We start from the raw sequence: 27623 nt of genomic DNA, 5'->3' as shown, positions 1-27623 counted from the left end.
ACTAATAGAATGCCTTTTGTGGGGGGTGAGGGAAGCAAGAATGGGGGAAAAATTGTAAAACTCAAAATAAATAAAATTTTTCTTAAAAAACAAAGAAATCTTGGGCTAGACAGATGGTGCCTAATTATATTGAAATCCAAAGGCAAGACAAATGAAAAAGATGACAGACATTGCCCTGGGATACAGTGAGTGACTGTGTTGCAAAGCAATCAATAGTTGTAGAGATAATTTACCTTCAGATTATGAAAGTAATTAAGTTTAATAAATGGATTTCTTAGTAACGTCAAAAGTCTCTATGACATTTTGTCTCAATAAGATTAATATAGTCTCTGTAAAATGACAAGTCAGGATAAAGTTATCTTACTGCAATCAGTCATCACCTTTAGGGGGAAATCAGCAACATCTGGATCACAAACAGTCCCAGGAGCAGCCTTCAAGAATCCCATCGAGACTAATGTGTCCATACCATAGAGGAGATTACAAAGAACAGCCCCTGTACTTACAGTTTAAATCAGCCTTCAAACAAAAAGGGTTCTCTGTCAGGTTCTAAGATGTGCTTCAAATGGTGTTTTCAGTATCCCAGGAACTGGCCATCTGGAAAATACCTCAAGAGAATGTTTTTGCTTAGGGAGGATGTCCAGTTTTCCCAAAGTTTAATCGTTTTTCAACCCACTTATTCAGATTTGGGCTTATCTCCACAGTTTGAGGTTCAGATAATGGACAACACTTAGTGAGGACAATATGGGTTTTTACAATACTAATACAATGAAATTGGTGTCTTTGTTGTCTAACTAAGCACTAAGTGCTCTACAATGCCTGCTCAACTACCTTCATAGTCAGTTAGCATGAATTGTTCTCACTGCCCATTCCACCCAGGTAAATCTCCACAATTTTGGTGTAGACGTTTTCCCAACTCACCAACTGATTTAAGTCCTCTCAGTTTCCCTCAACCTGGCTAGCCTGATTTATGAGATGTTTTTATCAGGGTATGGCTGCTGTACATGCTATAGCTTCTTGGAGTCACAGATGAGAGCTGGGTGAAAGATGGACACTAATAGTGGATGAGCAGCCCTGAAAAGGACTAGATGCAGAGGTATAACTAGGAATCTTTCTATCAGATAAAAATCTGCTCTCAAATCAAGAATGGTGGGAGCAAACACTGGAAATCAACTTCACAAAGGGTACAATTTTAGGGGTATGCCCCAATTTGTCAGGGTTGGGGAGGCTGTCACTTAGTGAAGTGACTTAGTCTGGGTTATGGAGACTGGGAGGCAAACCATCTAGAATCTTTCCAAATTAATTAATTATTATTACTAACTCATCTCTATACTGTTAAAGGGGTGAAAATAGTCTGCCTCTGATACCAGCTGTGTGAATTTAGTAATTTAAAGTTCGGATCTATTTCTTCATCTGAAAAAACAAAGAGTTTGTATTAGATTGCTCAGTGATCCTAAGATCTTTATAAAATGAAAGTGTAACACATTTTAAAATGAATAATCATATAAAAGCATCTTTTCAAAGTTCTGTATTCTCAGGCTTCCTTGCTTTGGAGTAAGGCTCTGGTCATCCCACCCCTAGACAAGTCTTTAGATAGATGCCCCATGAGCTTCCTTCAGGTGGTGAGAATCTGAGGTTTTAAGATTTTCCAGATATTTGATGAAGTTAAATTTAACTATAACATAGATTTCCTGGAGAAGAGTACTATCATACAAAGCTAGAGATGTGTGTTAATTTGGATTTTATCCTCTGAGTAATGGGAAGTCTCTGAGGTTTATTGAGCAAGGGAGAAATGTTGTTCAAGTTAGGTTTTCTTTTTTCTTCTTTTTTTTCAAGGCAATGGAGTTAAGTGACTTGTACAAGGTCAGACAGCTAGGTAATTATTAAGTATCTGAGGAAGGATTTGAACTCAGGTCCTCCTGACTCCAGGGTCAGTGCTAGATGCCCCTTAAGTTAGGTTTTAGGATCTTTCTCATAGTATTGTAGTGATTTAACATTTTCCAGCTAAGAATCACTACTTCTCCCAGGAATGCAGAGAGAAAAAGAAAATAGAGATTTATTAAGAAGTTGCAACACAAAGGAAGTGATGGAAAAGTTAAAGAGAGATTAAAGAAAACTGCATGAATTGCTAAACAGACATCTGAAAGTAAAAAGAGACAGAGCCTTAAGTATGTCCTCAGGGTCCATGGGAAGAAATAGTAACTTTGGAGTTTCCCAAATCCCTCATTGGAGAGTTTGCCTTTTGGGGAGGAGTTAAAGGTCTCTGATTCTGGCCTGGGTAGTCTCAAGATGAGTTTTTGGTTCCTGCATAGTCTACCTTGCTTTATCAATGAGAAGGTGGCCAAGGTCAGATTGGAGATCAAGATGGAGTGTTTTAACAGAGAGAGACAGAGGAAGAGTGAAGATTATTAAAAGTGCAAACAAAAGATTTACAAAATTTTGTTCCAATTAATTTCAATATTCTCTATGCCCAGGGTTCTCTGCATCAAAAGTATTTTCAGGATAGACAGAAGGAGACATGAGTGGAGGTAGGGCCTAGGGAGAGTTTGAGTTTATTGAATTTCTTCTGAATTTGGAAAACATTAACACTGGGCAAGTTCTTTCTTTTATTGAGCATAAATTGACTTTCTTACAACTTCAGGGGGAAGCAGTCAAAGTATGTTTCAGTTTTCACTGGGAATGGTAGGAACTTGAACTATCTTTAAATTGAAGAGGGATTGAGCTCATTCCAATTGATTTCATAGGACAAAATACAGAGCAGGGTACGTATGTGTGGATTGAATTGTCTGTGATATAAATTAAAATGAATGAAAAATATTTATTAAACGTTTACTATATGCAAAGCACTCAGTAAAACCCTGAAAATATAAGCAGATAGATAAGAAAGTTCCAATTATCAAGGAACTCACATTCTAATGGGGGAAAAAATCACACATGGAAGATTTTAAGTGCAAGTCAGATGGAAAGGTCCCATGTCCTTAAGGTGAAGTGGCAAAGAAGATGGTCATATTATTTTCACTGACAAAGATATATCAGTTTCTGATGTTTAACCATCTGACAAGGACTTTGATGGTAAGACTTTTTTTTTTTAATTTCTGTTTCTCTAGGACTTGTGGCTGCAGCACCTGCAGGTGTGGTTGCCAGACTGCAATCTCATAGGAACTATTTCCTAGTGTGATGACTGTGGACTAAGGACTGGAAATATTGCTATTCCCAACACTTTAGAGTTCAGGATTTGGGGCAGTGTCCATTTGGATATGAAAGAAGATGGTGGTTCTAGCTGCTTGTACATATTATTCTGCCTTTGTTTTCTCACAGTACCTTTGTTTGTTAGGCTGGCTTGCTTGTTGCTTGACCTGTGAATGACAGTTGGTGGCAGTTGATGAAGATAGTTGTCCTCTTCTCCATGTGGTGTGTGTGTGTGTGTGTGTATGTGTGTGTGTGTGTGTGCGTGCATATGTGTTTGTGTTTCTGTGTGTGTCTCTGTGTGTATGTAAGGGGCAGATTTTGTCTCAGATAAAGGCATAATTCCTAATAATCACCTGTCACACAGTGGGTCATAGGTTTGTAGATTTAGATGTGGAAGGCATCTTAAAACTTATATACTGTTAACTATCTAGGCTAAAAAATGAAATAACAAAATTAAGTTTTATAAATGAAGTTTTATTCTCTAAGATCTTACCAATAACCCATGGAGAGATGATACAAAATTTTGGGGGCATTTTACACAAAAACAACAAAGATTCATAAAATAAACAGTAATAAATGAGATTTCATATGGGATGATAGTTCTACAATATGATCCTCCCATAACTTATAATATTTGCTTCAAATTCCTATTGATAAGAATCCTACTTAGGCTAAGAGGAATGTTTACATAAAGCCAAAGAATTGCCCTCTCTTCATTGAAGATGTCTTTATCTTGTGGTTTGTTGTTCCAGATGAAGGAATTTATTAGTGCTATCACTGAACTGAACAGGTAGTATTGAAATAGGCCAAACCAACATTTCAGATGTAGGAGACAGGTCTTGACATGGTAGATTGACATTTTTACACATTGAAACAGATTTATAACTATTAGATTCAGATTTATAACTATTAGTTTGATGTGAAGAGATCAATTTTTGAACAGAAATACAGAACTTAAGAGTATCAGACTTAGACAGTATTTAAATTCACTTCTATTAAGATTTTTATGGCTTCCCAAGTTCATCCAGTTAAGAAAGCTCTAATTTAGGATTTTAACTCTTTGGAAAAAGAGAGTTACCTCTCCAATGAAAGGTAGAAGAGTATTCTATTCTAGAGAAATGGTAAAAAAATATTTTGCTCAGATGGGATAGAGGAAGAATGATTCTGGTCTCTGATGGTCTTTTATCTGATGTGCTGAGGGAGGAGGTTGTTGACATTATACTTTTAGGGATGAAATCTGGGGAGGTGTCAGATAGTTGCTTATAGACCCGAGAAGTTTTTAAGGATTAGACATTCTGTGCAATAGGAGGGCCTTCAGTCATCATGACTGGGTTACCCCGAATCACTCTTAGTGTCTTTAGCACCAGAAACTTTAAGTAATTTTCTGGAAAGTGATAAAATCATCAACAGAAAATGCAACAGCTTCCTGGAAGGCTTAAAGTTTGATACACACACACCTGTAGATTTCAATCTTAAATCTAGATAAACAGAATTCTTTAGGGTCCCTAGGGAGATGAAAGAGGTGAAAGAGGTGAAAGAGGTGGTTTAGAGTAAACCATGAATCACTGTGTCAGTGGTTGGGAATCACACTGTGATCTGTTCTCATATGGATTCAATATAAAAAACCCAGTAATCCCTGTAGTATACCTAGTATTCTTACTAAGGAGCTTGTGCTCTCTTTATGATACAGAGAACCATGGGCATAGGGAAAATGGAAATTCATTGGAAACAAAGTTTTGTAAACATTTCACTCTATTTAAACACTCTGTCTTGACCTCCAGTCTAACCTGGTAAGGCTAGCTAGGTTACACAAGACCACCCAGATCAGAAACAGAAACTGTAGATCTGTAGATTCCTGATCCCTCCCCCAAAGAAAAACTCTCTAACGCTGCATTTGGGTGATTCCCAAGTTTGTTCTCTCTCTCTCTCTCTCTCTCTCTCTCTCTCTCTCTCTCTCTCTCTCTCTCTCTCTCAGCTACTAGCTTCTAGATTTCTGCTTGACTTGGCAGCTGGCCTGCCAAGATGAATTAGCAATCCAAGTTGCTTTTCTTTAATTTCTTAACTTCTCTATCACTTTCTTTTTAATAAATCTCTACTTTTCTATTTACACCTGCATTCCTGGGTCAAGTAGTGAACCTCACAGAGGAATACTGAACCGATGACAACAATTATAAGAACCTATTTGTTCTCCTTAAGGAATCAGCATCAAGAATGCTTGGAGGTCATCTACTCTGTGCTGTTTCTGAGAAGGGAATGCTGCATGTAACATACCAAACAATGGTCACATAGTCATTACTTAGTCTTTACTTACTATTTCCTGATATGACCCATCTTTCTCTTGGAAAGCTTCAGTTTTTGGAAGTCTTTCATCAAGCAGAACCAGGGCATTTTCCCTTTCAATGTAAAATTACTGCAAATATTAGAAGATAGCTTTCAATTGTGAGCTTTGACTTTCCTGTTCCAGACTAACCATTGCCATTTCCTCCTTCATATCTTCACTTAGCATGAAAAAAGTCAAGATGACTGGGGATGACCTTGGTCTTTTTAAATCAGGGTCTTTTCACAAGTTTCAGTTTTTCTAAAGCAACAACAATGAAATAATTAAGGTCTAGGTAAGAAATGAGAGAAAAGATGGTCTAGTTTCTCACTACAAAAGAATCAACTATGATGAAAAGACCTGAAAACAATTGCTATTTGCATTCACTCAGAGAGTGAATGGAGAGACTTGGACTGGGACCTACTGTAGACCATTTAATAAAATTTAGAATGGTTTGGATTTAAAAGTTTGGTTAGTCAAGTAACTCCATTTGAATCTGTGTGGGACAATTGCCACTTAAATAAATTTCAGAGATCTCTCAAGCTATGAAGAGAAAGCTTTATTCTTTTCTCAAGGAACTGGCCCCAGTCAATTACAGAGATTGAGGCAAAAGCAAAAGACCCAAGAATCATATTTATCCTAACTTGACCCCCCCCCACACTGACCCACCCTCGTTAATGAGGAATGTGGTCTTCCCAATCTAGACTGAAAATTAATCTAAGGAAAAGAGCATATAATTCAAACCAAAACCACTTTATCTCTTCAGCCCCAGGAACTGAATGGACATCCAGATTTCAATAGATAAGATGGGGTCAGTTGACTCTTCACAATATCCCAGAAGTTGCTTTGTCAAGGGAGGAGGGTCACATAGTTAACTATTCTCCAATCTATAATATTCTACTGAAGAAATCTCAGACTTTATCCCACTCAATCCCTCCTCTTTTATTTTAATGAGATTGCTTCAAATTTCTGAGTAGGCCCTTAAGGCTAAATAACATCTCCCCTGATCACCTCCTTACTTCCAAGGGAAGATAAATCCTATAATCACCATGATAATAGGTACGTATCCCAAGTTACTGCACCTCTTTCCACTGCAAGTTTTTATACCAATGTCTTTTTTATTTTTTAGGTTTTGCAAAGGCAATGGGTTTAAGTGGCTTGCCCAAGGCCACACAACTAGGCAATTGTTAAGTGTCTGAGGCCGGATTTGAACTCAGGTACTCCTTACTCCAGGGCCAGTGCTCTATCCACTGCACCACCTTGCCGCCCCTATAACAATGTCTTTAGAAAGGTCTTCCTGCCTCCAAATTTGATCAAACTAAATTCCTGATGTTGTGCCATTGGATCAACCCCAAGAATTGCTAATATACCTAGTGATGTTCCTTAAAATATTTTTCTTGGCAATGGCCATTTCCATACTTTCCTTGCAAGTCCACACTAACTCATAATCAGAGTTTCCCTTAAACAAGTCCTCCAGTTGCCATAATTAATCTCACATGAGACTGAGGCCACCTATCTCTAAATTGTACAGTCCTGAATATATGTACCCTGCTTCTGCACATGTCCAGACATTTGACACTCCCCAGGTAAATATACTGGCCAGTTACCTATAAACAATAGTCACCCTGAACTGACTCAGTCACATGGCACTGGTGTTTCTCTCCTCTGGATCAGAATCCTGTGCCACAGTGCACCTCTGACCAGGGACAGAGAATCTAGGCCAGATCCAGGGGTACTGCTACCCAAGGCCAATTCTCAAACTATTGTGAACTACCAGCAGTTAGCCACACCAAAAGATTGGCCATTGATTTCTGTCAGCTAGAATCTCCTCCCACCTTTACTAATACCCCATTGTCTAAATCAGAGATAGGACTCTCCATATAGATAGGATGTATAGAATCTTGTAGATATAATTATGCCACCCAATAATGTCCCTCTTTTTCTCTCAATGGAGAACATTCATTTTCACCCTGCCTCCCCTCCTCCTTTCCATAAGAAGAAGGGCATAAGTAGGGGCATCACACAGAGTCAAGGGGAAGTTAAAGATAAACAATGTACACATTGGTGAGAGATGGTGGAGATGAACTGGTCCAGTGTCTCTCCTCTCTTTTCCTTCTCTTCTCCCTTGGAGGCATCCAATGTCCTTCAGCATCCTCTGTTCCAAAAAGTCCTCTCCAGCTCTGGTGACTAGTTGTCTTCTGGTAAAGAAACTGCTTAACATCTTACTCAGATCAAAACACATGTTTCCATTACAAAACAATGAGATTCTGGAATTTATTACAATTTACATTTTTGCCTTATTGCCATAATGACACACATATTTCACTTTTAACAGAAACTTCCATTAGTATTTTACTACATGAGCAAACTCCCAATGAGAATGATTGACTCAAGCTTGTAACATATATATTCAACAGTCATCTTTGTTCTAAGAGTACCAGGCATCTGGTTTAAAATAAAACAATTTTATCCTTTGCTCTTATTACAATAATGACTCAAACATCCTTAACCAAAATGAATTTTTTCCCAAATATTCCCATATTTTCCTTTTCCTGGTGTACTTATCTAACTCACATTCCTTTCCTAACTAGACCTCGAAACTGCAATTATCCTAAGAATTTCTCATTCTTCTTCTTACCTAAATACCCCCCTAACATAAAAACTAAGGAAACTTAATTCCCATCTTAGCACATAGCTGATAGCAGGTGTCAAAGCCAGACACCTAACCTGTCTCTGGCTATTAGATCCAATTCATCTAAAACTTCTTTTTCTAGTTTGCTTAATAACTAACTATAAAGGTCCAGGAAGTTAAAGGAAAATTCCTTTACAGATATAAGTATTGAATGTCAGTGTCCAGGCAGAGGTCACATGGGTAAGTCAAATGTCTTAGGCCAGATTTATTCTTCCAGGTGAGACATTATCCAAATATTATTTTGGGGAAATCAAGTTAAAGGGGTCCAACCTCAGCCCTACTGAGAAGCTGCCCCTTTGACTGTCCATCCCTGTCACCTGACATCTTTAGCCCACTGGCTTCCCTGGCTCCAATAATGGGACATTTAGCCAGTAGCATTTCCTTTTGTTGACCATCCTGGTATCTGACATGAGAGAAAATTGGTTAAAAGTCCCCTGGTCTAAAATAATTGTTTTACCTAGTTAGAACTTCCAGGGAATAGAATTAACTAAATTGCAATTATGATCTTAATGGGGTCCCAATTAATGAAACCCCTACCTAAAGCTCTGAGTATCCTTCCTGCTTCTTTCTAATTATGATTGGCCCTACAGGCCTCATCTCCTACTTCTTACTAGAGACATCCTTTGGTCTGTAATCATATCTACTTCATCTCTATATAAAGATGGCATATCAGATTCCCCTAGGCTAGAGAAACCTCCTTCTAGCCTGTTGTATCTTACAACAAATAAATGCCTCCTTTGTCCAGGAGATCCCATAGAGAAATCTCAAATTATCTTGTGTTTATCTTTCCCATATTACATGCTTTTCCTTCAAAGCAAACAATCACCACTTTGGAATGTACATATAGATCTAAAATATTCCCAATTCACATATATCGATAGAAACTTCTATACATAAATGTGTTTACCTTCTAGACATCCTCAATATGCAAATGGTTATTTTTGTTTTGGCAAGGCAATTGGGGTTAAGTGATTTGCCCAAGGTCACACAGCTAGATAATCATTAAGTGAGACCTGATTTGAACTCAAGTCTCCTGACTTCAGGGCCTGTACTCTATCTACTGAGCCACCCAGCTGCCCCTAACATACATTAGAACATCTTAGGTAGCTTTCCAACATGTATTATTAATTTCAATATAACAGAACAGCAATAAGAGTAGCAGAATAACACAAATTACTAGAATGAACAAGGCAATCCTTCCATTAATATTTTATTCATGAACCCATAGATCTATGCCAGAAAGGGTCATACTTTTCATATTTTCCTTATTGCCCTTCAAAGCAATCAGTCATTAATCCCAGGCTTTAACAATACAGTATTTAAATGACATTCACAAGAGATAACTAAATATTTCAAATATAATCTCTTTGCAGATACAAAAGAATATCACATAACTGATAAAAACATCTTATTCATCAATAACTTACCTTACAATGGGACCCACACCATTGCCATTTATTCAGAGCCCCCCATCAGCAGTCTGCAGTCACCAAGAGACAAGTCCACATTATTGATTCCTTTATAATTAAACATACATTGTTTTTTTTTTATTAGGTTTTTGCAAGGCAAGTGGGGTTAAGTGGCTTGTCCAAGGCCACACAGCTAGGTAATTATTAAGTGTCTGAGACTGGATTTGAACCCAGGTACTCCTGACTCCAAGGCTGGTGCTTTATCCACTATGCTACCTAGCTGCCCCAAACATACATTGTTAATATACATTAATCATAAGAGTCTATTTAAACATCTCATTCCCCTTGGAACAAGAGCAAAATGAACTTTGAAAATTTCTTCTATTACTATTCAACAGAACCATTTATACTTACTGTCCTGCCCTGTGATACCCAACCCTCACACCCTGTTATCTCTCATTCCCTCTTCTGCTACCTTATGCACTGTGGTTGATTTATGCAGTGTCTACTCTTCCATTCCTGTTTATCCCAGTCAATACCTTTTGCTTTTACTTAGGAAGAATAGCAATTTACATGGATAGTCTTGTTTTTAAACTGGCAATTCAATTCTTAAACTTTGTTCTAAAAAACCTGGCTGCAGTGCTCTCTCTCTCTCTCTCTCTCTCTCTCTCTCTCAGCTACTAGCTTCTAGATTTCTGCTTGACTTGGCAGCTGGCCTGCCAAGATGAATTAGCAATCCAAGTCACATTTTTTAAATTTCTTAACTTCTCTATCACTTTCTTTCTAACAAATTTCTAATTTTCTTTTTACACCTGCATTCCTGGGTCAAGTAGTGATCCTCACAGAGGAATACTGAACCCATGACAACAATTATAAGAACCTATTTGTTCTCCTTAAGGAATCAGCATCAAGAATGCTTGGAGGTCATCTACTCTGTGCTGTTTCTGAGAAGGGAATTCTGCCTGTAACATACCAAACAATGGTCACACAGTCTTTACTTAGGAGAACCCTCTATTTGGATTGAATTGTCTGTGATGTAAATTAAAATGAATGAAAAATATTTATTAAATGTTTACTATATGCAAAGCACTCAGTAAAGCCCTGAAAATATAAGCAGATAGATAAGAAAGTTCCAATTATCAAGGAACTCACATTCTAATGGAGGAAAAAATCACACATGGAATATTTTAAGTGCAAGTCAGATGAAAAGGTCCCCTGTCCTTAAGGTGAAGTGGCAAAGAAGATGGTCATCTCAATCTTTTAATATTATTTTCACTGACAAAGATATATCAGTTTCTGATGTTTAACCATCTGACAAGGACTTTGAGGGTAAAACCTTTTTTTTATTTCTGTTTCTCTAGGACTTGTGGCTGCAGCACCTGCAGGTGTGGTTGCCAGACTGCAATCTCATAGGAACTATTTCCTAGTGTGATGACTGTTTTCTTTCAAATCATTTGTTCAGCTCCAAGTCACAGCAAATTTAATGTGAACCCTAAAATCATAAGAACCTTAAAACATAGGGTTAAAATGATATGACAAAATTGGATTAGACATGAAGTTTTATTATATGGGCTTTACTAATCATTTATAGGTGGAGATCATTCTAGTTATGACTATCCCAATCTGAAAGATATCAGAAAACTTAGAAAGCAACAAGGCAAGGGGAATAGAATATACATAAAAAGACTAGACAAAATTTTACCATCCTTCTACAATGTCATTGTGCCTGAGGGAAATAACTTTTTAAAATTTTAAATACCAGGAGAGCAAGGCAAGCACTCCTTTAAAATTATAATGGACACAATTTTTCTCTGGACATAGGAAGATAGGACAAGTCTTCCTTTCAAAATCTAAGGAGGACACATTCCATTCCTCACAATAGGTAAGAAAAGTTGACCTTTGACCAGGAATAATTGTAAAAATTTATAACAATTATTTTACTTAACACCCCAAAACACAAGATATCTTACAAAATGTGAGTGAATATTGGATAGAGCACCCACACATAAGGGTATGACTCCCCATGTGGATAGAAAGATCACATGTGATAAAAGAGGAAGAAGGGGAAGAAAAATGAAAGAGAATGAAAGAGAACAAGAACAAGGAGAAAATGGCAGCAATTAGCAGTAATACTTGTTTTGAATTACTATGGTCCACAATGTAGTGGATGACCTTGGCTTTTTTAAACTAAAGTTTAAACTAATATTTGGAATCATGAATACCTTATTTCAAAAATGTGACCTCATAAACTTACTAGGAGTAAGGAACAAATCACTTTATCTCTGTTTAACTTAGTTTTCTCCAGTGTAATATGGGAATAATAATAATAATAGTACATACTTCCCAGGGTTGCTATGAAGATCAAATGACAATCATTGTAATTCATTTGGTACATACAGTATCTAGCACATAGTAAATTATTTCACATGAAGTGATATAAAAGATCTATTAAAGTGGAGGGGAAGCTGGTTGTGTGGGAAATGGGCATTGCTTGAACCTAACTCTCACCAATAATGGCTCAAAGAGGGAATCATAAACACAATCAGTTGAATTTAGAAATCTATTTGATCCAATAGGGAAGTAGGAAAGGAGGAGATTAAATAAATTGGGGGGGACTCACAGAAAAGAGGGCAGGTCAGGGGACATGGTACCTAGAAGTAAAATCCTGGTGAGGAGGGAAAAGGTGAAAAGAAAGGAAGGGTAAGCAGGACAAAATAGAATGGAGGGAAATACATAGGTAGTAATTTTAACAGTGAATGTGAATGGAATGAACTCTCCCATAAAATGAAAATGGATAAAAGAATGGATTAACTATCCTACAATATGTTTTTTTACAGGAAAACATACTTGAAATAAAGAGACATACAGAGATCAAGGTAAGGGGTTGGAGCATAATATATTATGCTTCAGCAGAAGTGAAAAAAGAAACCAGGGGTAGTTCCAATTAAAAAGTACAGCTAAAGAAGAAAACTATCTTGCTAAAAGGTACCATAGACAATGAATCAATATCAATACTAAACATATATGCTCCAAGTGTCACATCATCCACATTTTTAAAGAAGTTAAGTGAGTTACAATAAGAAATAAGCAACAAAACTATAAGGGACCTCAACTGTCCCCTCTCAGAATGCAATAAATTCAACTAGAAAATAAACAAGAAAGAAACTAAGGAAGTAAGTAGAATATTAGAAAAGTTAGATATGACTAGATATTTGGGGAAAACTGAATGGCAACAGAAAGGAATATATCTTTCCTCAGTAGTATATGGCACCTACACAAAAATTGATGATGTACTAAGGCAAGAAAAAACCCCTCAAAATGAAATGTAGAAAGGTAGAAATATTAAACATATTCTTTTTGGGTTACAATGCAATAAAAATTACATTCAACAAAGGAAAGTGGAAAGATAGATTATAACTAATTGGAAACTAAATAGTCTAATCCTAAGGAATAAGTGGGTCCAAAGAACAAATCAAAGAAACAATAATTTAAGTAAAGCAAATGAAAGGAATGAGACAACATACCAAAAATTATGGGATGCAATAAAAGCAGCTTTAGGGGAAATTTATTTCTTTAAATTCTTACATCAACAACTGGGAAAAAATAGAACAATGAATTAGGCAAGCAAATTTAAAAAAAAACTAGAAAAAGGGAAAAATTAAAAATATCCAACTGAGTACCAAATTAGAAATCCTGAAAAATAAAGAGAATAATAAAACTGAATGCAAGAAAATCACTGATCTGACAAATAAAACAGTTAATTTTATGAAAAAAGACCAATAAAATAGATAAATCTTTGGTTGATTTGATTTAAAAAAAAGATAAAAGAATGCCAAATTACCAGTATCAGAAATGAAAAGGGTGAACTTACCACCAATGAGGAGGAAATTAAAGACATGTGTGTCAATAAATTTGATAACCTGAGTGAAACAAATCAATATTTACAAAAATACAAGCTATCCAGATTAACAGAAGAGGAAATAAATTTAAATAATCCCATTTCAGAAAAAGAAATTGTAGAAATCATCAATAAACTCCCTAAGAAAAAGTCTCCAGGTCCAGATGGATTACAAATGAATTCTACCAAACATTTAAAGAATAATTCATTCCAATTCTACATAACTTATTTAAAAATAGGAGAAGGAGTTCTGCCAATTTCCTTTTAAGATGCCAATATGATACTGATACCTAAACCAGGGAGAGTTAAAACAGAGAACATTATAGAAAAAAATCTCCCTAATGCAAAAATCTTAAATAAAATTTTAACAAAGAGAATACAAGTTATTACTAGGATAATACATTATTTTCAGGTAGGATTTATATGGGGTAGGCTGGGATAGTTCAACATTACGAAAACACTCATTAGATTTAGAACAGGCATTGAGGAAACAAAACTATAATTCTGCAGATGATGATAGTCTACTTAGAAAACTCTAGAGAATCAACTAAAAAATGACTTGAAATAATTAACAACTTTGGCAAAGTTGTAGAATTTAAGATAAACCCACATAAAACATGGACATTTCTTGATTTGATCAACAATGCCCAACAGCAAGATACAGAAAAAATTCCTGCATAAACTACTTAAAAGTCTATCTGCCAAGACCAACTCAAGAACTATATGAAAACAAATTAACAAGAATTTTCATATAAATTAAGTCATATATAAACAATTGGGAAAATATTAATTGCTTAAGAGGAAGCTGAGCCAATGTAATAAAAATGAAAATTCTGCCTAATCTAATTTACTTATTAAGTGCTATATCAATTTTTGATAAAGCTAGTTAAAATAACTAATTTATCTGGAAGAATAAAAAAGGTCAAGAATGTCAAGGAAATTTATGGAAAAAATGCTAAGGAAAGTGACCTAGCAATACCAGCTTTCAAACTATATTATAAAGTAGTAATCATCAATACTATCTGATGCTGATTAAGAAATAGAGTGATGGATCAGCAGAATAAATTATGTACATAAGACAAAATATTTACATAAGACAAAAAGATGGAGGTAATCAAATGTTTGATAAATCCAAATATCCAGCTTTTGGCATAAGAAACTACTATTTGACAAAAACTGATGGAAAAACTGGAAAATATTGGAATATAACACCTACATTATACACCAAGAAAATGTCAAAATGAGTGCAGTCTAGGGAAAATTTTTTTAAGAATAATGATATATATGGGCTTGTTTGTGGGTCTCAGAGAGGAGTTAGTTGGTAGGGATTTAAGATTAGAACAAGAAGGGATGATTGTAGAAGCAATTTGCTAGAAGAAACAAGGAAGTATCCTCATCCATCATTTTGTATGCATTTATCTCTCAATCTAGGTATTATTGATGATTTTATTCTTATATCATAAGAATTTCTAATTGCACTCTGCTTCTCCTCAAACTAGGAACCTTCCTTTGCAACAACAACAACAATAACAACAACAACAACAACAAAAACCACCTGACATGATGACTACATTCAAAAGTAATGACAACATTATTCGTTTCTATTCAGAGAGGATGGAGATACATTTCCACATATGTCCTCCACAGCCAGGATTGGTCAATATAATTGTATAGTATTTGAATTCATTTTTAGCATTTTTCCATTTAAATTATTGTAGCTATTGTATATACATTGCTTTCTCATTTCCATTCACTTCATGCTGAAGCAATTCATTCCTAAAATACATGTCTTTTCGTTTTTCTCTGAATCCCTCATATTTTTTCTTAGTGACACAATAATTACATATACCATAATTTTTGCAACCACTCCTCAGCTGACCAGCATGCATTTTATTTCTAATTTTTTGTGGAGTTTTTATTTTGCTACAAAAATATGCTGCAAAAATATTTTAATGAATATGGCATCTTCATTTCTATTTTGGCCTTTCTTAGGATATAGACCCAACAGAAGAATATCTTACAAGTTAAAGATTTAAAGAGTTTAATGATATTTCTTACATAATTCCAGGATATTTTCTAAGTATGGTTAGACAAATTCACAGCTCCATCAGCAATATTTTAGAATGCCATTCCTCCTTAAACCCATCCAATGCCGATTATTTTACTCTTTAATCATCTTTGCTAATTTGTTGGGTTTGAGGTAAAGTCTCAGGATTATCTTAATTTGTATTTCTCTTATTATTTGTAATCTAAAGTCATATTGTTTTGTTTATTCATATTTTTCCTTTAAACTTTTACAGATTATAAGGACAATTTTTTATTAAGTTATAAAGGACTTGGGGCAGCTAGGTGGCACAGTGGATAGAGCATTGGCCCTGGACAAATCCGGCCTCAGACACTTAAAAATTACCTAACTGTGTGATCTTGGGCAAGTCACTTAATTCAATTGCCTTGCAAAAAGCAAAAAAAAAAAGATATAAAGGACTCAGTGTACAGGAAACAAAAACACTCAAATAGCCCATTAGATTCTTTCCTTGAAGTAAATATCTACAAATATCTCATAGTACCTATTTATTTCAGACCCACAGCAAATTAGCAGCTGACATGAAATCATAGAGTATTGGCAAGGTCCAAAACTCCTGACCCCTGGTAACATAGCTTTAATCTATGACCTTCAGGGTAATCAATTTGCATGTCCCTTTGTACTTTTCTGAAAAGTATGTTTTTAAGGCAATCTCCCTTTGGGTGATTGGTTTCCACCTCTTAGAATTCAGAAAACCTTAGAACTCTATGAACTCCTAATCTCAAAATTACTCATGAGATAAACCCAAGACAGAAATTGTCTGTTATTACAATGGCCAGTCTTTGCCCTACTTTCAGAAAAGTTTATAGGAAAAAAGGGTAGAAGAAAGCAGCTCTGACTGAGAGGGGAACGAATTCTGCTCTCACTCTGAATGCATCTTGCTGCCATGTATTCCAACTTTAAGTTGTTTTTGCTATTTTTGTAGAGGGGTTAAGGTAATCTGAAAATTCAGAGGAGATAAAAATAAAGAAAATAATCCCTGCTCTTAGCTTTCAGCTGGAGCTATTCGGATTTAGATAAAATCACTGATCACTATGCTACTTTATAACACTCTTGACAATGACAAGGAATTTGGGGACCAAATGTGCTTGCACTGAAAGAACAGGTGACTCATCTGTTGAGCCTTTGTATCCTTTGAAAGAATTTATACAACCTTTGTAAGAGGCTCATCCATTTTCTGAAAGACCCTGAATGTCCTGTGAGTCTTCCATATTGCACCACATTTTGCTGGACCTGTGTATTCTCTGCAATACATCTTTTAAACATTCTTTATTAATCTTTGCAACCTCTCTAAGTGCATTATCTTATTTGTCTCTTCTGTGGAACCTGGGCATTCTTTAGACAGGGGCATGCATTCACTTGAATTTCAGGCACATTCTCAGCAGAATTTGGGCACTCTCTTTAAGGGTCTTCTATATTTTCTATCAAGGACTTGGGCATCATTTTCAGGATCTGACTGTTCCCTTTATGAGGAAACTACATACATTGTAAAGAGCTCTGCCTTATCAGGAATCCATGCACCTCACTCTATTTTTTATGTAGAACTTGTGCATTTCTTGCACACATCTGTGTATCCTTGGTCAGGATCTGTGTATTCTCTTTGTAGTTCCATATCTCCTATGTTTGGCTTGTGTATTCAACTGTGGGAACCTGTGCATCTTCTTTAAATGCTTTGGCATGATTTGGTGAGGTTTGTGAATCCTTTATAGTGTTGTCAGGGCTCCATTGCTCTCAGAGTTTTTGGTGAGCCTTGAGTCACTGTGGATTTACTGGGGAACACACAGTAATATGACTTCAGAGACACCTGGGACAAAAACAAGCAAGTCAGTTGAAGGGGATGGGGACAGTGGTAGGGACACTTGGGACTTATATTTGTGTAGACATGAAACCTGCCTGGGCTTGGACTCAGACTTTGGCTCTAGAGCAACTGAGGATAGAATGGAGAGAACAGTGTTACAGATGAGAAATGGGGACCTTGAAGGAGGTCTGCAGTAAGACAAAGACCTCATAGAGTAGAACAAGCCAATATCAGGCCTTACTTTGACTAATTCATTGAAGGTTTCCTAGTTCTTTCCCTCTCCCAGTCATCTTTTGGACAAGCTACTCCAAGTTCCAACTGTTTGAGGAGATTAAAAACTTTTAAGTAGCTGAAATATTGTTATGAGGAAGAGGAATTAGATTTAGGGCTCTTGGTTCCAGAAGGCAGAACTGGATAGAAGTTTCAGATGATATGTTTTGGCTCATTGTAAGGAAAATGTCTAAAGCATCAGAGATGTCTCAAAATTGAATGAGTTGTCCTGTGGAATAGTGATTCTTTATCCCTGAAGAGCTCCAAGTGAAGGCTGGAGGACCACTCAATGACAAATGTTGTTAAAGAGATTCCTCTGCTTAGTTTCGAGTTCATTAATTCAATTTTAACACCTTACTGACATCTATCCCTTCCTCTCCAGTCTCATTTATACCCTATAACACAGGCACTCAAAGCTAAATGCCTGCATCATTCTAGTCATCTCCCAATGTATTTTCATGCTTCTGATCTCTTATTTTATGGATCTCATCTCAGATCTATCCTCTTCTTTCCATCATACTAATAATCCTTCTATCCAAAGCTAAATTCATTATCTCTCCCTTCCATTGCCCCCAAGTCAACTTCTTTTGACTTTGTTAATCTGTCTCTGGTATCACCATTAATTCTTTACAATGATGGTTACTTTGGGATTATCTTTGACTCTTTCTGCTTCCTCATCCGTTACATCTACTGAAAGGCATTTTCCCCCTTTTATTTCAGATCATCTAAAATATTCAAAGATTTCTGGTCCTCCTGACTACCAGATCATATTCTTTGAACCCAGAATGGTTAGAAAAAGTTAAGGTCAGTGTCACATACTGGAATTGGTGGCATTAAGGAAGGCTCAGGGTGAGATTTCCCCACTGCTGATTATACCTGAGAATGCTCAGGAAAGATCATGGACAAACTCAATTGAATGTTCTTGACTTGGTCATTCTTTCTATCCATGAAGAAAATCTTTTAAAAAACAAATCTCTGGTTCTGATCACTTGAAAGGAGGAAAGAGTTTTACTCAGAATCAAGTCAGTGGATTGAGAATTCATATTCAGGAGTAGGCAATCCACTGCATTGCTAGAGGTCTGCTAAGAGAATCCCAGGGAATGACTTACTGTACGTTTTATAAAAAGGATTTGATTGTTTGATTGGACTCCTCATCCTTACCCCCTATAAGCTATCATTTTTTTTTTGGAATCTTGTCTTTTCTACTTTCATAATATCTCTCATGCCTATTTCCTTCTCTCTAATCATACAGCTATTTGTTGAGTTCAAGAGATACATGGGATGTTCAGGGGTATACTAACACTTTTGGGTGAGGGTTTATCAAATGTTTTTCAAGGTACTCATCCACCTTTGGTTTCCATCTGTCACCTTTCTGTCACTGGAGGCTTCAAGAAACTGTAGCAACTTGTCTTTGCAAAAGGTATAAACCAGGTTGAGGCTAACTGAATGACCTCAATCCCATGAGTTGAGAATAATTTGTTCCAATAGCCATGAAGGTGGTTGAAGTAGGTACTATGGAACAGTTAAAATGTGGCTATACATTGAAGTTGCCAAGGTCATCCACGCCATCCCAGGTTATCACCAATCATCCAGACTTTTATCTTGCCACTGGACTTTGATGATTCTGGAAGCATGTGAGACTAGTTTATGCAACTCTGTCTCACTGAAATCCAATTCATATATAAGTCAAGATATCATTCATTTGAAAATGAAGGACAATTAATGCCTTCAATTCAGGCCTTTTGTCAATTATGTAGTATTTTATAAGCATCTCACTTCATCTTAATATCAAACTTGAACTAAAAAAATGGAGATATTAGAGTTATTTCAACTATATTTCTAATTCTGGGAGGTTTCACAGACACAGAGTTTTCTCAAACCATAGTTCCACATCATTAGTTGGACATCTTTTTTTTCAGTATCCCACATCCATCTCAACATGTTCAAAAAACAGCTTTGCTCAGGTGTGGAATCTGAAATTGTGTTGACTAGATGTGGAACTTCCCCTGATTCTTCTAATTATCTCTGAACAAGGAGGTGGGATGGATAAAGAGTAAAGAGGGGGAATCCATTCATGATTCTTTCTAGGAAAGAGGGTGTTCATTTTATGACTCCCTCTATATGCCAACCATCTTTGGACTTCTATGTACTTCCAGATACCAACCTCAGGATCTACCAACATATAAGGGCTCTTGATGTAGGGAAGAATGAAGCATATGAAGTAAACAGGATGATGGGAAAGTTGAAGATTGGTGGAAGAATCTAGGTAATTCCAGTGCTCATGGTTGATCCTGGGGTTGAAGAGTATGCTTCCATGTTTTTATTGTTCCCTGATTTAGGTATTAGACTATATTTGTTTCATAACAGAGTTCTGGTAATGTGTTTTCTTTTTTCAAATTTTGAGAATAATTTGTGAGGTATGGATATTAACAATTATTTCAGAAATTGATAAACTTTTCTTGTGTCTCCATTAGGATCAAAATATTTTTCTTCAGTAATTCCTTTGTAGCTACATTTGTTTCATTTTTTTGAGATTGTTTTATTTAATATCTCTATCTAGTCTTCGGATAATTTGAGTACTTAATATTTATGACATTATTTATAATTTTTATGTTCTCAGTTTTATTTGCAGATAATGGTGCCTAGTATATTCTGATTATTTCTCTTATTTCTTCTGACTTTGCTGTGATCTCCCCTCACTCATTTGCTATTTTATTGATTTGATTTTTTTCCTTTAAGTCTGATTAACTAAAAATTTATTCATTTTGTCTTTTCAAAGAACCCGCTTTTAGTTTTTATTTCTATGTGAGTTTTGTTTCCAATTTATTTATTCCCCCCTCTCATATCTTTTCTTTTGTGCTTATTTTGAGTGTTACTTATTTGTTGGATTTTAGTCTTTAAAATTTATATACAGTTTATTAGTCATTTATTTTTCTATTTTGTTAATGTAAGATTTTTCCTTGAGGATAGTTCTAGCTACATTCCCAAAATCTTGATATTTTGTGTCTACATTATAATTCTCTTTTATTTAACTATTAGTTATCTTTGTTTCTATCATTTGTTCTTTAACCTACTCATTATTTAAGATTTTATTGTTAAGTTTCCATTTGGGTCTATAACTTTGTGGTCCTTGAACAAATTCCTATTTTAATTGCATCATATCTGGAATCATGTATGGATTATTTCTCAACTTTTACACTCATTTTCAAAATTTCTGTACCCTAATACATGGTCAATTTTTGTAAAAGTTACAGGTGGTGCAGAGAAATCTATCTATTATTTTGCTTTCTTATTGTCTAATCTGACATTCTTTAAGATAGAATTAAGGTTTCTTGATCTATGTATTTCTGATCAGAATTTAGTCTCTTAATTTTTAACTAATGGTTATAAAATATCAGTTTGCTATGTAAGGCCTGTCTCTTACAATGTTGGCCTCACTTGTTACAATACTATCTGATTACCTTCAATGTTAGTAGCTGATCAACAAACTTTAAGAGAAGAGAAACATCCTGGATGAGCAGAGAAATAATCCTATTGTTATTTGTAAACATTGGAATTCTTGTCAAAAGAAATTTTGAGTAAATCTTATAATATTTGAGAGACTTATATTGTAAAGCCATGTCATCTATGTGAAATCTCACTGGTTGGCCACCAAGAATTTTATTTTTCTTTGTTCAATTTGTATAAAATGACTCCAAAATGTTGTGTTAATGTTGGCATTGGAAAGGATGCTGTTCACCCATGGATTTTGTTAAGACCCTAGATAAATAAACTTCATTTATAAAACTAACTGTATTGTTTCATTTTAACCCAAGGAAAATTATGGTTAACTCTATTTAAAAGACATTGTAAGTCTTTTAACTCTAGTTTCTTCAGAAAATTGTTTAATTCTCTTTTCCTTTTTGCTTCTTTTTGTTAGATGAATCCAAAATCGATAGAGGAATATTATTGTACTATTATATATGTTTTCTTGAAGTTCAAATAATATTTCCTTTGTGAGTGTGGATGCTAAGGCATTTGGAGTTAATATAAGTTTATTATTGATATTTATTTTATGCTCCTTTAAGCATAGTATAATTTCTTGTTTATTCTTTTTTATTTTTTGAATGTTTTTTTGTTTTGGTACCATGATGGCAAATCCTGCTTTTTTTTTTTTTGGATTCATTAGATGTATAGTAATTTTTTCCAATCTCCTCCCTTTTATTTTGTATTGCCTAGAGTTCACATAGTTATTAAGTTTCTGAGACCAGATTTCAATTGAGGAAGGGGAGTCTTCCTTATTTCAGGCTTAGGATCCTTTCCATAGGGCCACCAGCTGCTCTGGGTCTAGTATTATTCAAATGACTTTTCTTTTATATTTAAAGGAGATTTTCCTGATGACTTATTGGAATTTTTTTTCCTTTTTTCTTAGCTTACATACGTTATTTCCTTCATTTTCATTAGCAACAGAAGGAACAATCTGACATCAAGGTACTTAATGAGAGGATGCTCATCTAAACACTGTAACATCTTGACATAACAGATAATATATTCACAAAGCACCTGGAAAAATAGTTGTGTTCTTCCCAAACTGAATATTTTGTCTCAATGCCTCACTTTTGCAGAGTTCCCTTCCAATCCAGGAATGCACTATTATCATCATGCATCAGTATCATAGGATATTGATCTCTTTGTGGCATATTGAAATGATAGGGAATCATTTCTACTATTATAGGTTACTTCAAATAAGGTGGAATGAAAACTATATAGGAGAGAAACTGAGGTCAGAAACAATGAAAAATAAAGAAAAAAAGGTTTCCTCCCTTTCCAGAAAAAAGTCTCTTTTATGTATTGTTTTAAACTTTTATTGATGGTATTTTCTTCTATTACTCTCCCCCCCCTTTTGCATTATTCTCATTGGCCACCAACCTTTCCCCAAATAGAAGTCTTTCCTTATAATCAATAAATATGGTAAATAAAACAAATCAACATATTCACTATCTTCAAATATATCCTTCTTTACATTTTTGTAGTTCATTTTTTCTATGCCACAAAAGAGGGTGAATTCATTTCAGTCTTTTAGAGTCATGATTGGATGCTACATTGAAGCTCTGAATTCCTTCAAAGTTTACACTACTTTGATGTTAGTACATATTTATATAAACTCTTTTCTGGGCTCTCTTCGCTTCATTCTGTTCAAGATAAGAAACCTAAAGGCTTACCATCCTCAATAAGGAACAGAGTTAGGAGAAATGAAACATTATGTATGTAAAGGAACAAGGAGGATAATTTGGTTGGAACATAGAAAAATTATTACATCATCAATCATTCTGGAAAGATTGTGAAGAACTTTAAACTTCAAAGAGGAATTTTTATTTTTATCCTAGAGGGAGCTCCATGAAACTTTCAGAGATGGAAATGGTCAGAACTTTAGCAATAACAATTTTTCATCTCTTTGGAGTATACTTTGGAGAAGAGAAAGGATTGACGTAGGAGATCAATTAGGAAATCTTTGCAAAAGTTCAGGAAAAAGGTGATCAGTTCCATCCTGAATTAGAATGGTTGTGGCATGAGTAGAAAAGAGCAAGTCAAAGAAATGTACAGTTTAATTCTAACCCTTGGAAACCACTTGCTATTTTGTAGTGAGATTTAGATTCTCAGGATGATAACTTGTTCTGTGTGACACAGGTGTCCTCTCAATATCAAAGAAAGGTAGTTGCTTCCTCTTTTCCCCTAAGATCAAAGATCCAAAAAACTCAACCTAGGACATTAAGGATAGTGGGGAGAGAGTAGAAGAGGTTGGGAGGAGCAAGGTTTTGGTTGAGGCCTGAGTCAAAGTGATGGGGAAACACAGTGATGCATCTCCTGAACTTCATACTACAAAAACCACTATGTAAAGGTGGAGCTTTGGGACTGAATAAGATTACTTATGACTACCTTCAGACACGGAGTATATGTAATGCAGAAGGTTCTTTTCTATTCATCAGCACAGAAAAAATTGGTAATCAATAATTACTAATTAGCAAAATAATTTTAAAATTTTCTCCTCTATCACCTCCTTTCTAGTCATATAACCCAAACTCAAGCAGAGTTTCTCATTAAGTTTTCTTCACATTCCAATTTTTCCAAGTGATTCTCTATTGCATTATGAACTAAAGGCCAAATTCAGAGGCCAGGTGCTAATAATCACTTTTTCATTTTAAAATATAGTGCAAGGGAATTTCCAGGGTGCATCCAAGATGGCACTGTGAAGCTAACATGCTCCTAGAACTTTTCCCTACCAAAGATAAATGAAGCCTCTGCACTGACATTAAAATTACAGATCCCACCAAGAAAAAGAGAAGATCCAAAGAAGTTTTCAATGGTAGACATTGTGGAGAATGTTTGGTGAAGTTCTGTCTCTTTGGGGGAAAAGGAGAAGTAAATCCAAGGGAGGTAGGAGAGTGGGAAAGGCAGGGGGAGGTTTTAAGCCACACTTGCAGTCAAGGTCCCAACAACTCAACAACAGCATAGGTCCTGGGAGCTAGACAGCAAACTAACCCCAAACAAAGTCTGATCCCTGGGAACACTGGGGCAAAAGACAGGACTGGGTTGGGAACAAACCACTGCATAGGTAGAACCTGGAAATAAAGGAGAAAATAAACCTCTGCAAAGACAAGGCCTAGACTGCACAGGCAACATCTTGGCCAATGACAAACCAGGGATAAGACACCAGCCCCAGCATAAAAAGCTTGGCTCTATACATCCTATACCCAAAGAGCAGAGTTAAAAACAAACAAAGATGAGCAAAATAGCTAAAAGAATGCTCACTTATAGAAAACTACTTTACAGATAAAGATGATAATAATGCCATGTTGGATGAAGAAATCAGTGAAAAATTACTCACAGGGAATGTCTCAAAAGAGTCTTTGACTTGGTCTTAAATCCAAAATCTCATAAAAGGGACTAAAAAAGAATTTAAAAACCAAAGAAGAGAGGAAGAAGAAAAATGGAAAAAAGAAAGGAGAGTCATGCAAGAAAATTATGAAAAATTTACCAAAGAAATTAAATCCATTGAAAGTAAAAATAGCCAACTAGAAAAGGAAACACAAAAATTAATTGAAGAAAATAAAATCCTAAATATTAGAATTGAATAAATACAAACAAGTGAATCTATGATACTACAAGATTCCATCAAACAAAAAAAAAGATGGAAAAAATTGAAGAAAACATTAAGTACCTTTTAGGAATCACAAACCTCCTGGAAAATAGATATAGAAGAAATAATTTTCAAATCATCAGATTGCCAGAAAGTCTAGATAAATAAAAAAGAACCTGAAAACCATCATGTAGGAAATTATCAGGGAAAACTGTCCAAATGTGCTAGATCAAGAAGACAATATAGCCTTTGAAAAAATACACAGAACCCCTCCAGAAAGAGACCCCAGGATCAAAACTCCAAGGACTGCTATAGCCAAATTCTAGAATTCTCAAAGGAAAAATTCTTGCAAGCAACAAAAAAGGAAGCAATTTAATTACAAAGGAAACACAATCAAACTCACACAGGACATAGCAGCCTCAACACTGAAGGACAGAAGGACCTGGAATACTGTATATTGGAGGACAAAAGACCTGGAATTACAACCAAGAATTTACTACTCAGAAAAATTAGGCATATATTGTCAGGGGAAAAGATGAATGTTCAACAAAATGGAGGACTTCCAAAATGTCCTGGTCAAAAGACCAGAACTGAACTGAAAATTCAATTGCCAAAGGCAAATGAAAAGGGGAAGGAAAAAACAAAACAAAGAAAAGCAAATTTTAGTCAGGACCATCAAATTGTATACAATTCTAAAAGGGAAGATATAATACTTATAATTCTTGAGACTTGTACTTCTCTTAGGATAATTACAGGATTGAATATAATTGAAAAGATTGGACTTAGAAGATATGGGTATGGTTGAATCTTCTGTCTCCACTGAAGAGGTCCAAGATGATATTACCCTGCTTGAGACAAAAAAAAACCTTGATGAAAATCAAGAGTTTTTTAATTTTTTAAATGTTTTATTAATTTCTAGTTTTACAATTTTTCCTCTAATCTTGCTTCCCTCCCCCCACCACCCACAGAAGGCAGTCTGTTAGTCATTAAATTGTTTCCATGGTATACATCAATCTAAGTTGAATGTGATAAGAGAGAAATCATACCCTTAAGGAAGAAAAATAAAGTATAAGAGATGGCAAAATTACATAACAAGATAATGGTTTTTTCCCATAAATTAAATAGCCTTTGGTCTTTTTTTTTTTAAACTCCATAGTTCTTTCTCTGGAAACAAAGGTAATTTCTATCACAGACAGTCCAAAATTGTCCCTGAATGTTGCACTGATGGAATGAGCAATTCCATCAAGGTTGATCATCACCTCCATGCCACTATCAGGGTGTAGAATGTTTCTCTGTTTCTGTTCATCCTTCTCAGCATCAATTCATACAACTCCTTCAAGGCTTACCTGAATTCCCATCACTCCTGGATTCTAATAGAACAATAGTGTTCCATGATATACATATACTACAGTTTGTTAAGCCATTCCCCAATTGAAGGATGTTTACTTAATTTCCAGTTCTTTGCCACCACAAACAGGGCTGCTAGGAATATTTAGGTTAAAGTGATATTTTTACCCTTATTCATGATTTCTTTTTTTTAAATTAATTTTTATTAAAGATATTATTTGAGTTTTACAATTTTCCCCAATCTTGCTTCCCTCTCCTCACCCCCCCAGAGAAATTATGCTGTCAGTCTTTACTTTGTTTCCATGTTGTACCTTATCCAAATTGGGTGTGATGAGAGAGAAATCATATCCTTAAAGAAGAAAAGTCTAAGAGGTGACAAGATCAGACAATAAGATATCTGTTTTTTTCTAAATTAAAGAGAATAGTCCTTGAACTTTGTTCAAACTCCACAGCTCCTAATCTGTATACAGCTGGCACTCTCCTTTGCAGACAGCCCAAAATTGTTCCTTATTGTTGCACTGATGGAATGAGGGAGTCCTTCAAGGTAAAACATCACTCCCATGTTGCTGTTAGGGTGTACAGTGTTTTTCTGGTTCTGCTCATCTCACTCAGCATCAGTTCATGCAAATCCCTCCAGGTTTCCCTGAAATCCCGTCCCTCCTGGTTTCTAATAGAACAATAGTGTTGAGGTCTCCCACTAGTAGTGTTTTGCTGTCCATGTCTTCCTGTAGTTCTTTCATCTTCTCCTCTAAGAATTTGGGTGCTGTTCCACTGGGTGCACATATATTCAATATTGAAATGACTTTATTGTCTATGGTACCTTTTAGGAGGATGAAGTTTCCTTCCTTATCTCTTTTAACACTATCTGTTTTTGCTGCTGCTTTGAGATAAAGATTGCTACCCCTGCTTTTTTTACTTCAACTGAAGCAAAATATGTTTTGCTCCAAACTTTTTTTTTAGTTTTTTGTAAGGCAAATGGGGTTAAGTGGCTTGCCCAAGGCCACACAGCTAGGTAATTATTAAGTGGCTGAGACCGGACTTGAACCCAGGTACTCCTGACACCAAGGCTGGTGCTTTATCCACTATACCACCTAGCCGCCTCTAGCTCCAACCTTTTACCATTAGTCTATATGTATCTCTACTTCAAATAAGTTTCTTGTAAGCAGCATATTGTTGGATTCTGGTTTTTAATCCACTCTGCTATTCGCTTACATTTTAAGGGAGAGTTCATCCCATTCACATTCAAAGTTATGATTACTAATTCTTTATTGCCCTCCGTGCTATCTTCCCTCCATTTCTATTTCCCCCCTTTCTCCCCCCGTTTATCCATTTTCCCCAGTAATTTGTTTCTGAATAACACCCCCTTCAGTGTATTTGCCCTCCTATATCACACCCTCCCCTTTCTTTCCCCTTTCCCTTTTTCCCTTTTTCCCTTCCCTTCCTTTTGTTATTTCCCAGTTTTTCCTCCACTTCCCTTCCCTTTCTCCATCCCCCCTCCCCTTTTCC

At 35.6% G+C, this 27623-nt stretch overlaps 1 protein-coding gene and 1 long non-coding RNA gene across 2 annotated transcripts in view; both read left to right on the top strand.

The window, feature by feature from the left end:
* LOC141500203 (Ig heavy chain Mem5-like) overlaps positions 1–27623 on the top strand; it is a 79571-nt gene that overhangs the window by 33715 nt on the left and 18233 nt on the right.
* Positions 12441–20070, top strand: LOC141500206 (uncharacterized). The gene is made up of 3 exons (XR_012471893.1): positions 12441–12480; positions 15002–15081; positions 19810–20070. It is a non-coding gene; the product is annotated as an uncharacterized LOC141500206 (long non-coding RNA).

The sequence above is a fragment of the Macrotis lagotis genome, chromosome X (genome assembly GCF_037893015.1).
Source record: "Macrotis lagotis isolate mMagLag1 chromosome X, bilby.v1.9.chrom.fasta, whole genome shotgun sequence".
NCBI lineage: Eukaryota > Metazoa > Chordata > Mammalia > Peramelemorphia > Peramelidae > Macrotis > Macrotis lagotis.
This window is presented reverse-complemented; position numbering and strand designations above follow the sequence as displayed.